The 11,476-nt window shown below is 26.2% G+C and overlaps 1 long non-coding RNA gene across 1 annotated transcript; it reads right to left on the bottom strand.

Moving 5' to 3' along the window:
* Nucleotides 1–7,253: 7,253 nt before the first annotated feature.
* Nucleotides 7,254–7,794, bottom strand: LOC114181028. Its single transcript, XR_003603729.1, has 3 exons — nucleotides 7,745–7,794; nucleotides 7,596–7,633; nucleotides 7,254–7,505 (listed from the first exon to the last, which is right to left on the bottom strand). It is a non-coding gene; the product is annotated as an uncharacterized LOC114181028 (long non-coding RNA).
* Between the last annotated feature and the right edge of the window lie 3,682 nt (nucleotides 7,795–11,476).

Here is an 11,476-nt window from a genome sequence, read left to right as displayed (position 1 = left end):
ATGGATAAAAGAATCTTCTTACTTTATTCTTATCATGGGTGCACAAAATTTAAGAGAAAAATGGGTTTGACCCACTTATTTATATTGTTTTCAATTGGGACCAAATAATGGGCTTGAGCTCATGGGTTTGTAATACACATCTTGCTATTTTAACCCTTAGTAAACCCAAATTCATGTATTTTAATACAAAAAGAACATTTCAAATTATTTTTAATACATTCTAACATTTATTTCTTTTGACTATTGATGGCTTATCTTAATTTTATTTTTTCTAAGATTTTAGAAAAATTTTATGAATCTTATTTGTGATGGATTTTGCAATAAAATTATCAACAAAATCCAAAAATATATAAATTTTAGTTTAAATTCATACTAAAAATCAAATAAGAAACAAGTATCACTATAAATTTAATAATTTTATACTAAATGAATAATTTTCATTGAAATTTTAAGTATTTGAAAAAATCAACATAATTAGGTGATCAACATAATCCAAATCCATTGAACATTGAATTTTCTTTACCTTGTAATTATGATTAGGTAACGTGTTAATTTTTTGAAAACATCTCTTTCAACAACGCTAACAATTTTGTGAAACTTGTATTAGTCCATCAATTTCTTACTTTTAAACTCAACAATTTCAAACTTGTCAACAATTGTGTCAACAATTTTTCATAGTCTTCACTAACATGACATGCATTCATCCAACTTTGATCCATAGCTACATTGGTAACAAACTCCATCATTCTCACAAGGTCTAGCTATTATAAATATAAATTTTGACTATTGGTAAAATTCATCGGTAATTATCATGATTTGGTCTTCTTCTTCCTCCTTTTCCTCTTCTTTTTCCTTTTTTATCCTTTTTCTTCTTCCTCGTCCTCGTCGTCCTTTCCTCTTGGCTTTTCTCCCTTTTTACTGTCATAGTTGCCTACTACTTTTGGCTCCTCCTTCTCTTCCTTTTTCTCATCCTCTTCTCTTCTTCATCCCCCTCCTCCAACTTTAGCTCCACCGTCATTGAACCACCACCATGCCTCCTCCTCCTCCTCTTCCTCTTCCTCTTCGTCTTCCTCCTTCTCTTCTTTTTCTCACTCATCTCCTATTAATATATAAAAAAATTTCATCAGACCTAACAAGAAATTTTTTACTCATTTTACTGACGGATTTTCAAATGAAAAAATTCATTGGTAATAGAAATTACAAATTAATGACGAAATTGAATGTTGGATATATTATCGAAAATATTCGTCAATAATACAAATTATAATTTACTAATAGATCATATTAATGAATTTTACTGACAGATTCATTATTGACAAAAATATTCATTAATAATTTAAATTCTAAAATTCACTGGTAAATTTAAGTTTATATATAGATTTATTTTTTGTCAATAAAAATTTGTCGATAATTCTAAAAACTCTTGTAGGAATATACAACATATAATATAATTTATGATATGATATGGTGAGATTCCAAATAAGCTCGTATTAGACATCAATTAAAGTTTAACCTTGGTTATGTACGTTGAAATCTTAAAATCCAACAATTTTCATCACATAAATTCTTTTATTAAAATAAAAATAAACGTAACATCATACTAAATGTATGATAAAAAATTACATCAAATCATTTATGAAAACTATTTTAAATAAATACATAGAAACCATGTATTGTTCCCTATAAATTTATATATTGTTCTTCATTAATAAAAGTCAATATTCAATTATCATTATATTTTATGAGTTCTTTTATTTTCAAGATTTTGAGAATTTTTTGTCACTTGTTAATTTAATTGCTTTGGGTTTGTGAGATAATTCAAAGTTTTCAACAAAAATATAAAATGTAGAAATTCTTTACCGCAATCTTTCAAAATAAACGTAGACATATCGTTTTTGAGATTTTAAAATACGTGTACAAAATGATTATGGATTAAAATAAATATATAAATAATTGAAAAACTGGGCCCCACTTGGATATTGTCATTCTAAATAAATTGGAATGTAATATATTATAAATGAGTGGCGACAAAAGTTTTCAACGCAAAATAAATGTGCTAGAAAACATCATTTTCACTTGACAAAGATAAAATGTTATTTTCTATACAATAAGTTTTATATTTTAATTTAAAAAAGAAAGTAAAATCTTCTTCCTTTACGAAAGTTGGTCTCGTGACAAATTTCTTTTGTTAATCACACACAATCACAAACAAATTATATAAAAGATCCAAACAAAATCTTCAACATAAAATATTACAATAATATATTTATGTGCTTTTTATAGTGCTCAATGTAGGTGAAAATTTTTATTTAACTTAGTCTATTGTATGTGTTAGCAAATTCAATTTTGAATAGATTTAATTTTGATAAAACTAAAACTAAAAGTTTAGTATATATTTGTTATTTAACGCAAAATATATACCCTACTTATTTAGCCATATGTTTACCTTAACATATTAGGCTCCCTCAGTCAGAAATTAAGCATATTAAGTTTTATGAAAAAGATACAATGAATTGTGATGTGATCCTAATATGTGAGTGTGGACCTGAAGTTCCGTGTGATAATATTAATACAACAAAATACCTATCGGTGGAAAAAGGTAGGAGAATCCTATGACGTGTGAATCATCACATACCGTAACAGGTGTCCACAAAAAGTTTTCAACAGAAAAAGCATCTTTCAGAAAACTTTTCAGAAAACATCATTTTCACTATGAACTAGTGCTATACCCGTGTACGCACGGGTGCTGTATTTTTTTTTTTTAATTTTGTATTTGTAAAATAAAAAAAAATATTGTCATATTTAAAGGAAATAATTATTTTATATTTGTCATTATACAATATTATTGTGTATACGAATAATAATAAAAAATATTAGATTTAGATATTATTAGATTCAGGATGGATCAATGTTATTTTAACATTTGTCGTTATAATTTTTAATGAAATACTTTAAAATTAGTTACAAATAATTTTATATATTGTTTTACTTGGAATAAAAATATATTATTTTTTAATAAATTACTTTAAAATTGCTTACAAATAATCATAAATATTTTGTTAGATGAAATAATAATATATTATGTTTTTTAAATGTTTACCAATAAATGTATTGGTTACAAATAATATTATGGTTATTATTATTGTAATATTTATGTATTAAAATGTCACATATATTGGTTAATATAATTTTGGAGGGATATATTAATTAAAATTTTAAATATAAAATTCAAGAATTGTTTTTTTTTTAATATTTTAGAATACAAAATTACAAATTTTGAAGTAATATATGGAAAATGATGTTTTAAGAGAAAAAATATTGTTGGGTGGATTTGTATGCGTTTAAAGAAAAAGTTTAACCCTAAGTGAAAAAGGGTATGACAACTTTGTGACTATATCAAGATAATTATGCACTTAAAATTTCCAAAATTCTTGAGCCTGTTTTCATCCTGGAAAAATAAGTTTGTTTATATATAATATGAAAATGCATTGAATTGGAAGGTGACCGATAATTTAATATTTGTATAATTATTGTTATATTTAAATAAAAAATATATATTTAAGCGTTATAATTATGTATAATTAGTATCTAAATAAATAATTTAATAATATTTAGATGTAAATTTATTTGCTTTAAATTGTAATATTGATTAGTGATGTTTAGTTAAACCATATAAAAAGTTGAGGTGGAGTTTACACTTTTCAATATAAAATATAAACATAAGATATTTTAAGAATCTTGAACAAAATAATAATAAAAAGAATAACAACCACGATAATGATAATTATAATTATTATAATACTAATACAAAATAATAGTAATATTATTAATAACATTAATATTAATAATAAAAGTAATAATAATACTGAATATTGATTAATACTAATATTAACACTAATACTAATAATAATAATATTATGGATCCAGTAAAAAAGAATAATGGTATGAAAACAATTAAATAACTAATCAAAAGTATTCTTAGTAATAAATTATTATCATCATAAAAATATCACTACTACAAGAAAACTTTTAAATAATGATCAATTTTAGTAACAAAAAAGATGTTAGAGGCCAATTTTCTAATTAGAAACCAATTATTTTAGTAGTCAAAACCTTGGTAGCTAATGTTAGTGACCAATTTAGAAACTAATTTATAATAAAAATTATTTTATTTATCAATTTAGAGACCAATTATAATTTATTGAACTATTTTAGTTGCCAGTAGTGTTTAGTTTATAAATTGGTACATAAATTGATCACTATAGTGACTAATTATTTTTTGTCACTAAAATTGGTCATTATTCAAAGATTTTCTTATAGTGTATTATGACTTTGTAAATGACATGATAAGTATTAATAAAGTATCTTAAAGTATCAGATACGGATACATGTCGAACATGAATATGTGTCAGACACGTATACCTGCCGGACATCCCAAATTAAAGAATCGGTACATCATAGAATACAACTAATAATAAGTAGTGGTTGGTATTGAGACATATGTATATGTACGTTATTATTATTATTTAAAATTATATTAAGAAAATTAATATAATTATAAATAGTATGATATTTTTTTATTAATATATAATCAAAGAATGAATGTTAGTTGTGTACACACATACGTGTATATAACTTGTAATTTAATTATATGTCTTAACCTATGAAATTATTTTTAAAAGTATAATTTATATGATCTATATAATATTTTATGATTAGATTAAATAAATTAAAGTTAACTCCTTTGTACCACCTAAAGGCTGTGCAAATGATCCTAAGAAAATTTCTCTGGTCAATAAAATGTTAGAAAAATTTCGTTGGTTAATTTTTATCCCGTAAAAGAAAAATCTTTTACATCCATATCTATTATTTTTTAGCTATAATTATTACTTAGAATGTGGGAAAATATGATAATTTTGGAAAACATGAGACTTTGTCACTTTTCTTAATAGAAAACTGTTAATACGTAATTGAAATACACTTTATTGTGCTATAATTAGACCTTCAATCCAAATTCGTATATTTCATTATGCATGCTCTATAAAATATTTTTTAAATTAAATAGATCCACACTAAAGTATAATGAAAACAACACTTTAATATAACATATTCATAGGAAAGTATAGTAAAAATAGTGATATAGGAGAAAAAAAACTCCTAGCCAACTTTAGTGCATGCCTTCAAGAATGCACCCACAGTTACATGATCAGGATTGATGGGTCGAATTTATGATGAATTCATGAATGCAAATTATATGCACCGAAACAAACATGTTGAGAGCGTGTGGGATTTAAGGGAATTTGGCTTGAGTATGACTCATTTTTGTTTTGTTAAAATTTCTCTGATAAATGAATTGTGTTTTGGATTATTAGGGAGGAATGACCCAGGTGTTTGCATATTAGCAAGTCAAAAATCTGTCATATTTTGCTGTGAAAAAAATTATTATAATAAGTTAATCTTGAATAAAGTATAAGTTTTTTTATTTTTGTTTTTCTCTATCATGAGTTTAGCGTATTTTGTCATGATTCTTTTATTGTTTATTTTTTACTTTAACAAATATTTCATGTGATAATAAATGAAATATAATTTGATAATGATATTTTATTTGAGACTATAATTTTATATAATTTATTATTAAATTTTAATAAAAAATATTGTAACAAAAATTAAATTTTAAATATTAAATTTACTTACAAATTTATAAATATGAAAATAAAAATTTAAATAGAATCAAATATGTTATCCTAATTTAACTATCAACATTATCTATATAACTTTGGCTATGTTGCCTTCTTGACACGTCTCCTAATATCTCTAAGACTATGTACAATTAATGATATAGGAATAATTTAAACATATTAGTTTATTACTAATAACAATATTAATAAGGTTAATTCTAATTTCAATGTTTATAATAATAACAAAAATAATCATAATTATATTAGTAATAATAATAAAATACAAATAATGATTATAGTAATAATAATAATGATGTAAATCATGTTGGAACTCCATTGAAGCTGCGGGGAAAAATCTATGATACTACAGTCCACCATATTTCAAGTCCTTCAATTACTCACCCAACTTTATATTTTGAAAACAAACAAACACAGTGGGAAAACTTTCCTTAACCCTTACAAAATCTTTTAAATATAAATACTTCATTTCATTTCTCACCTCTTGCATCTTATAAAAAGGTCTTAGCCAAGTTTCTGAAATGCACTCATTAGCAAGCACTCATATAAATTGTTAAAATCTAATAATCGAAACAAAAATACTTAAAATAAACCAATAAAGAGAAGTATTTAGGATGCAAAAACAAAAATTATCCTTTCCATATATTACTGTTTCACTTTCTCATAATCAACAACTACTAAAATGCTATTCATCTTCAGTCCATTGTCTACACACATTTATCATCATCTACAGTTACGGAATATCAACAATGTCGTCATCATCTTCATTTTTCATCAGTTCAGATTCTACATCCCTTCCGCACAAGTCATTAACATCACTGCTATGATTTTTCATTTGCTCCCAAAACCCTTCTAACATAGAATTGTCATGCACCAAATACTTTTTCACTTCCAGGAGAATTGAACATGTTTAGTTACCTCCATTTGGATCATTTCCCAATCTACAGCCACCAACCACCACAACTTTTCCAGCAAGAAAAAAGATTGAAAAACTACGAAAGATAAAAGTGGTCAGAGAAAAATGGTTATATATTCCACATTAAAGAAAGTTATGTGCATACAAATAATGGTGGACAGAACAATTAATTTAATTTCAATTAAGTGTGCGTTTGTGCCAACTATTTGTTGGTACATAACCAAAGCAACATTTTTCATACCATAAAAATGCATAGATGAGATAATTTGTATCGTCAACAATTGTCCTACCAAAGTTTAAACACAATGATATCCAACTTTCTACTAAATGGTTTGATCAACTTCATGACCACCAATATAGCATCCATGTCTCAAGCAGTTTTTAATGAATTATGTGCATCTTAAGCAAGAGTGAGTTTATTAGTCATGCCCATCTTTCAAAAACCCAACACCAAAAAACAACCAAACACAAATCCTCAGACTAAAAATATTAATATAATCTTTAACCTGGGAATGGAACTGAATCAACCATTAGAAAATACCAAAAAGTATAATGTATATGTAAACTATTACTTTCAGGATGAAAAAACTTTACCTCTTGATGGTCATAGGGAAATATTTACCTTTAACTACAAATTGGCCCTTTCGATCTTAATTTACACAGTGTTGTTTTATAGAACCCACCAAAGAAAAGAAGATGAGAAAGAAAATGAAGAATTAGAAAGGTAACATAGAAAACTGAAGCATTGCCATTATTATGGTATAATGTCGAAGAAATACTTGGACTAAAGATTGAGAGTAAAAGCTTAAGATTGAGAATAGAAACTTACATGTTTTTGGGTAACTTTTGTTTCACAATATTTCTTTTTCTGGGTTCAAAACCTCTTCTTTGTTCTAGAAGATTTCAAGCATTAAAATTAGAGAAAATCAAGCACAAAGAAGGAACCAACATTCAAGAAAGAGAAAGTGAAAGAAAAATCTTACATTTTTATTAGACTGGCTTATTAGTTCTTCTTATCCAACTACATAAAGAAGCAGACTATAAAAAAATCCAACACAATTGATATGCTTAAGTATTTATATAATGTATTTGTGATATTCTCAAAGAATCTAAAAGCTAAACAACATATTACCTTTAAAAATAGTAGTGGCAAACGTCCTTGAGGAAGAAGAAAAAGAAGTGCCCAAAAAGTCAAGAACAACATATTAAAAAATTGGATTTTAAAAACAAACAAAACTATAAATATTACCATTTAATAATAGCACAATTGAAACGGTAACAACATATTCCAGCATCAACATCACTCATAGTTCCTGAAGAAGAAGAAAAAAAAAGGACCAAAAAAAGTCAAGAGCAACAAATTAGAAAAAATAGATTTATGAAACAAAGAAAACCATAAATCTTACGTTTAATCAGATTGAGGTGTTTTGGTAATATCTCTAGTAGTTTGTTTTCTTAGTTTTTAAGTAGATAACAATAAAAAAATAGATTTCAATTCAATCTGGTCGAGTAAAAAACATATATCAAACCTACACTTGCAGATTGTTGTTATAAAAATTAAATGTTCAAAACTTGAATGGTAGGTTCTAATTTGTTGTGGAGCCATCAAATTTTGCTTTTATAAGTTAAAAGTTAACCAATTTTACCCTGCCATATATGTTAGTCGCATCTCTCTTTCAGTTTCAAATTCAACAAACAACATAACAGTGGGGAGCTCCTATCATTGCCAATGAAAAATAAAAAAATCTAAGGTAAAAAATTAAATATACATCTTAACAATATGTCTAAAATAATGAAAATAATTTGTAAATAATACTAATACTAAACAAAGGAAGACAATTTCTTAAAAAAATTAGTAATACATACCCAAGTTTTTAATTTGAACCAATGTTAAACAAAGGATCATCTAAGATTGTTAGAAAAAAATAAATGAGACATCTGATGAGGTTAGCCAGCATTTGAAGGATCTAATACTAAAATCCAACTTAAGAGTCAAGCACTCCAATCAAACACTAAAATCCCACCTGATGAAAGTTCAGTAGAAATTTGCGTTTGAGACCAAAGTGACGTCAAACAACTATAGCATTCGCACTTGAGACCAAAGAAGAAGAACACAATCAACCATAATACAGGTAACGAATAAAAAAAACACAATCCAAAGGAATAATACATCTTCAAATTACAAAACTTACCATTTTTTTCCTACCACCTATTGAGCAACTCATCTACTACCTAAATTGTGAAAGAAAGATTGTTAATAAACAAATGGAAATGAATAAAAAAAACTTATTTTTTCTTTTTTTAAGTCCAAACACAATGATCATACTTAAACTCTCAATCCATCAGTCAATTCCCTTGAATGAATTTCATTAGGTGTTTTATCACTAAACATATAGCTAAGTCTGCATAAAAATAATATACACAAACATTAAAAAAAATGTCTTATTTCAAAATCATCATAGCTAGATGACATTATCAGAAAATAGAGTCCAACTATTTATCAAATATTAAAATATGGGGAGCTTAAGAAACCCTAACATGGACTCCTGAATCTTAGATCCAACATAACAACCAGAAACACAAAATTGATTCTCCGATAACAAATAGTATGTTATAGTACTTGAAATATATGAATCCACACAAATCAAAAAACAATTAAAAAAACTAATCAAATTATTTATTTGTGATGCTAATGGAATGGAGATGAGAACCTAAATAACTCTCACAAATCTAAATGCGTACAAAATTTAATATAAATAACTAAAATGCGTACAAAATATTAGTATTGATGTAATTAAAAAATATTTAACATAATAACTGTATTAAGCATTCTCACGTTGAGATAGATAATGTCGTCAAATATTAAAAAATGAGGAGAGTAAGAAACCCAACATGAACTCCTGAAACTCAGCTCCAACATAACCACCAGAAACACAAAATTGATTATCTGATGGAAACCCAAATAACTCTCGCAAATCTAAATGCGTACATATTTCAATATAAATAAACTAAAATGCGTACAAAATATTAGTTAGTATTGATGTCATTAACAAATATTTAAAACTAATATGCACAATTGAAAGGTGAATAAGATTAAAAGTCAATAACAATATCAACATAGCTAATAAAAATAAAACAAACAATAAAAAATTGAAAGTATAGATTTTCTAAAATACTTGCTTCCAATTATATCAACTTGTGATATAACAATAAAAAGAATAGATTTCAATTCAATATGCTGAAGTTAAAAACATATATCAAACCTACACTTGCTTGCATTTTATTGTTTTCAAAAGTAAACATTCAAAACTTAAATGGTAGGTTCTGATTTTTTGTGTGCTTCTATAAGTTAAAAGTTAAACAATTTTACCACGACGTATATGTGAGTAACATCTCCCTTTAAGTTTCAAATTCAACAAACAACATAATAGCGAGGAGCTCCTATCATTGCAAAAAAAAAATCTAATGTAAAACATTAAATCCTATATCTTGGCAATAATATGCTTAAAAGAATGAAGATAACTTGCAAATAATACTAAAACTACACAGAGGAATGCAATTTCTTCAAAAAAATTCACTAATACATACCCAAGTTTTTAATCTGAACCAATATGAAGCAAATGATCATCTAAGATTGGCCAGCATTTGAAGGGTCTTGTTTTTGAATATACACTAAAATTATAAAAAAATGTCGTATATCAAAATCATTATCATAGCTAAATGACATAATAAGAAAATAGAGTCCAACAACTTCAGAAATATTACAAAATGGAGAGCTTAAGAAACACAATATGAAATCCTAAAAATAAACTCCAACATAACCACTAGAAATAGATAATTGATTGTCCACACACCTGAAATATATGAAACCACACAAATCAACAAACCATTAAAAAAAACTAATTAAATTATTTATTTGTGATGCTCATGGAATGAAAATGGGAACTTAAAAACATCAAAAGTCAGAAATCAATAAAACTATTACCTTCCAAATCCAATCAAGTGTGTTCGTCCTATAACCAAGTCCAATTTTCCAATCTTCAGCCCTTGCAACCCTCAGAAAATGCAAGAGACGAACAAAAAAAAAACTAAACTCCATAGGTGTGGACATATCATGAAGAGATCCATTAGTTGCAAACTCAAAAGTAAGAATACGGGGACTTCCATTAAAGCAATATCCAAGCAACTGAACATAATTTCCATGCTTCAACCTCACATGACATGTACAAACCCAAAAAGGCTTAAATTCATGAAATATGTTCGTATGAAATAGGATAGAAAAAAAAATACCTTGTCAGCCACTGGATTTAGAAATGCCCCAAATGAAGATTTCAACTTCATATACATGACAAAAAAGATAATAGTTAATAAAATAATAAGGCTTGGTTTATAACTTCAAATGTTGAAAACAAAAAAAAAATGTGGTGGGGTTTGGATTCAATTGGCTTGGAATGAGTAAATAGTACCTTGCGACCAAGATACCCATCAAGCCAATATGTGATTGATGCAGGTCAAATATTAGTAACCAAGTCAAGAACATATGAACCTCAAAGATTAGTACATAACCTGACCGAAATATTAAACTTCGGAATAGTTGTCAACAATTTAGAAAATCAATTCTGAAAATCAATTTTGTAAGCACCCATCCAAAACACACTTGCAACTATTTTACAAACCCATAAATCTATCATCAATTGTTACACAGAAATAAATAGGAAATTCAAACTTTCCATAGCAAAACCATTCCATTCACACTTCCATTAATAGATAACCATACACAAACAAATTCAAATCACATGAACTAAATTCCCAAAAAATCATGCCTTTTAAGTGTACAGAAAAAACGTAGTTGTAAAAACTTGAG

The sequence above is a fragment of the Vigna unguiculata genome, chromosome 4, assembly GCF_004118075.2.
Source record: "Vigna unguiculata cultivar IT97K-499-35 chromosome 4, ASM411807v1, whole genome shotgun sequence".
NCBI classification, from domain to species: Eukaryota; Viridiplantae; Streptophyta; class Magnoliopsida; order Fabales; family Fabaceae; genus Vigna; species Vigna unguiculata.
The sequence above is the reverse complement of the archived record's forward strand: the minus strand, read 5'-3'. Positions and strand labels throughout refer to the sequence as shown.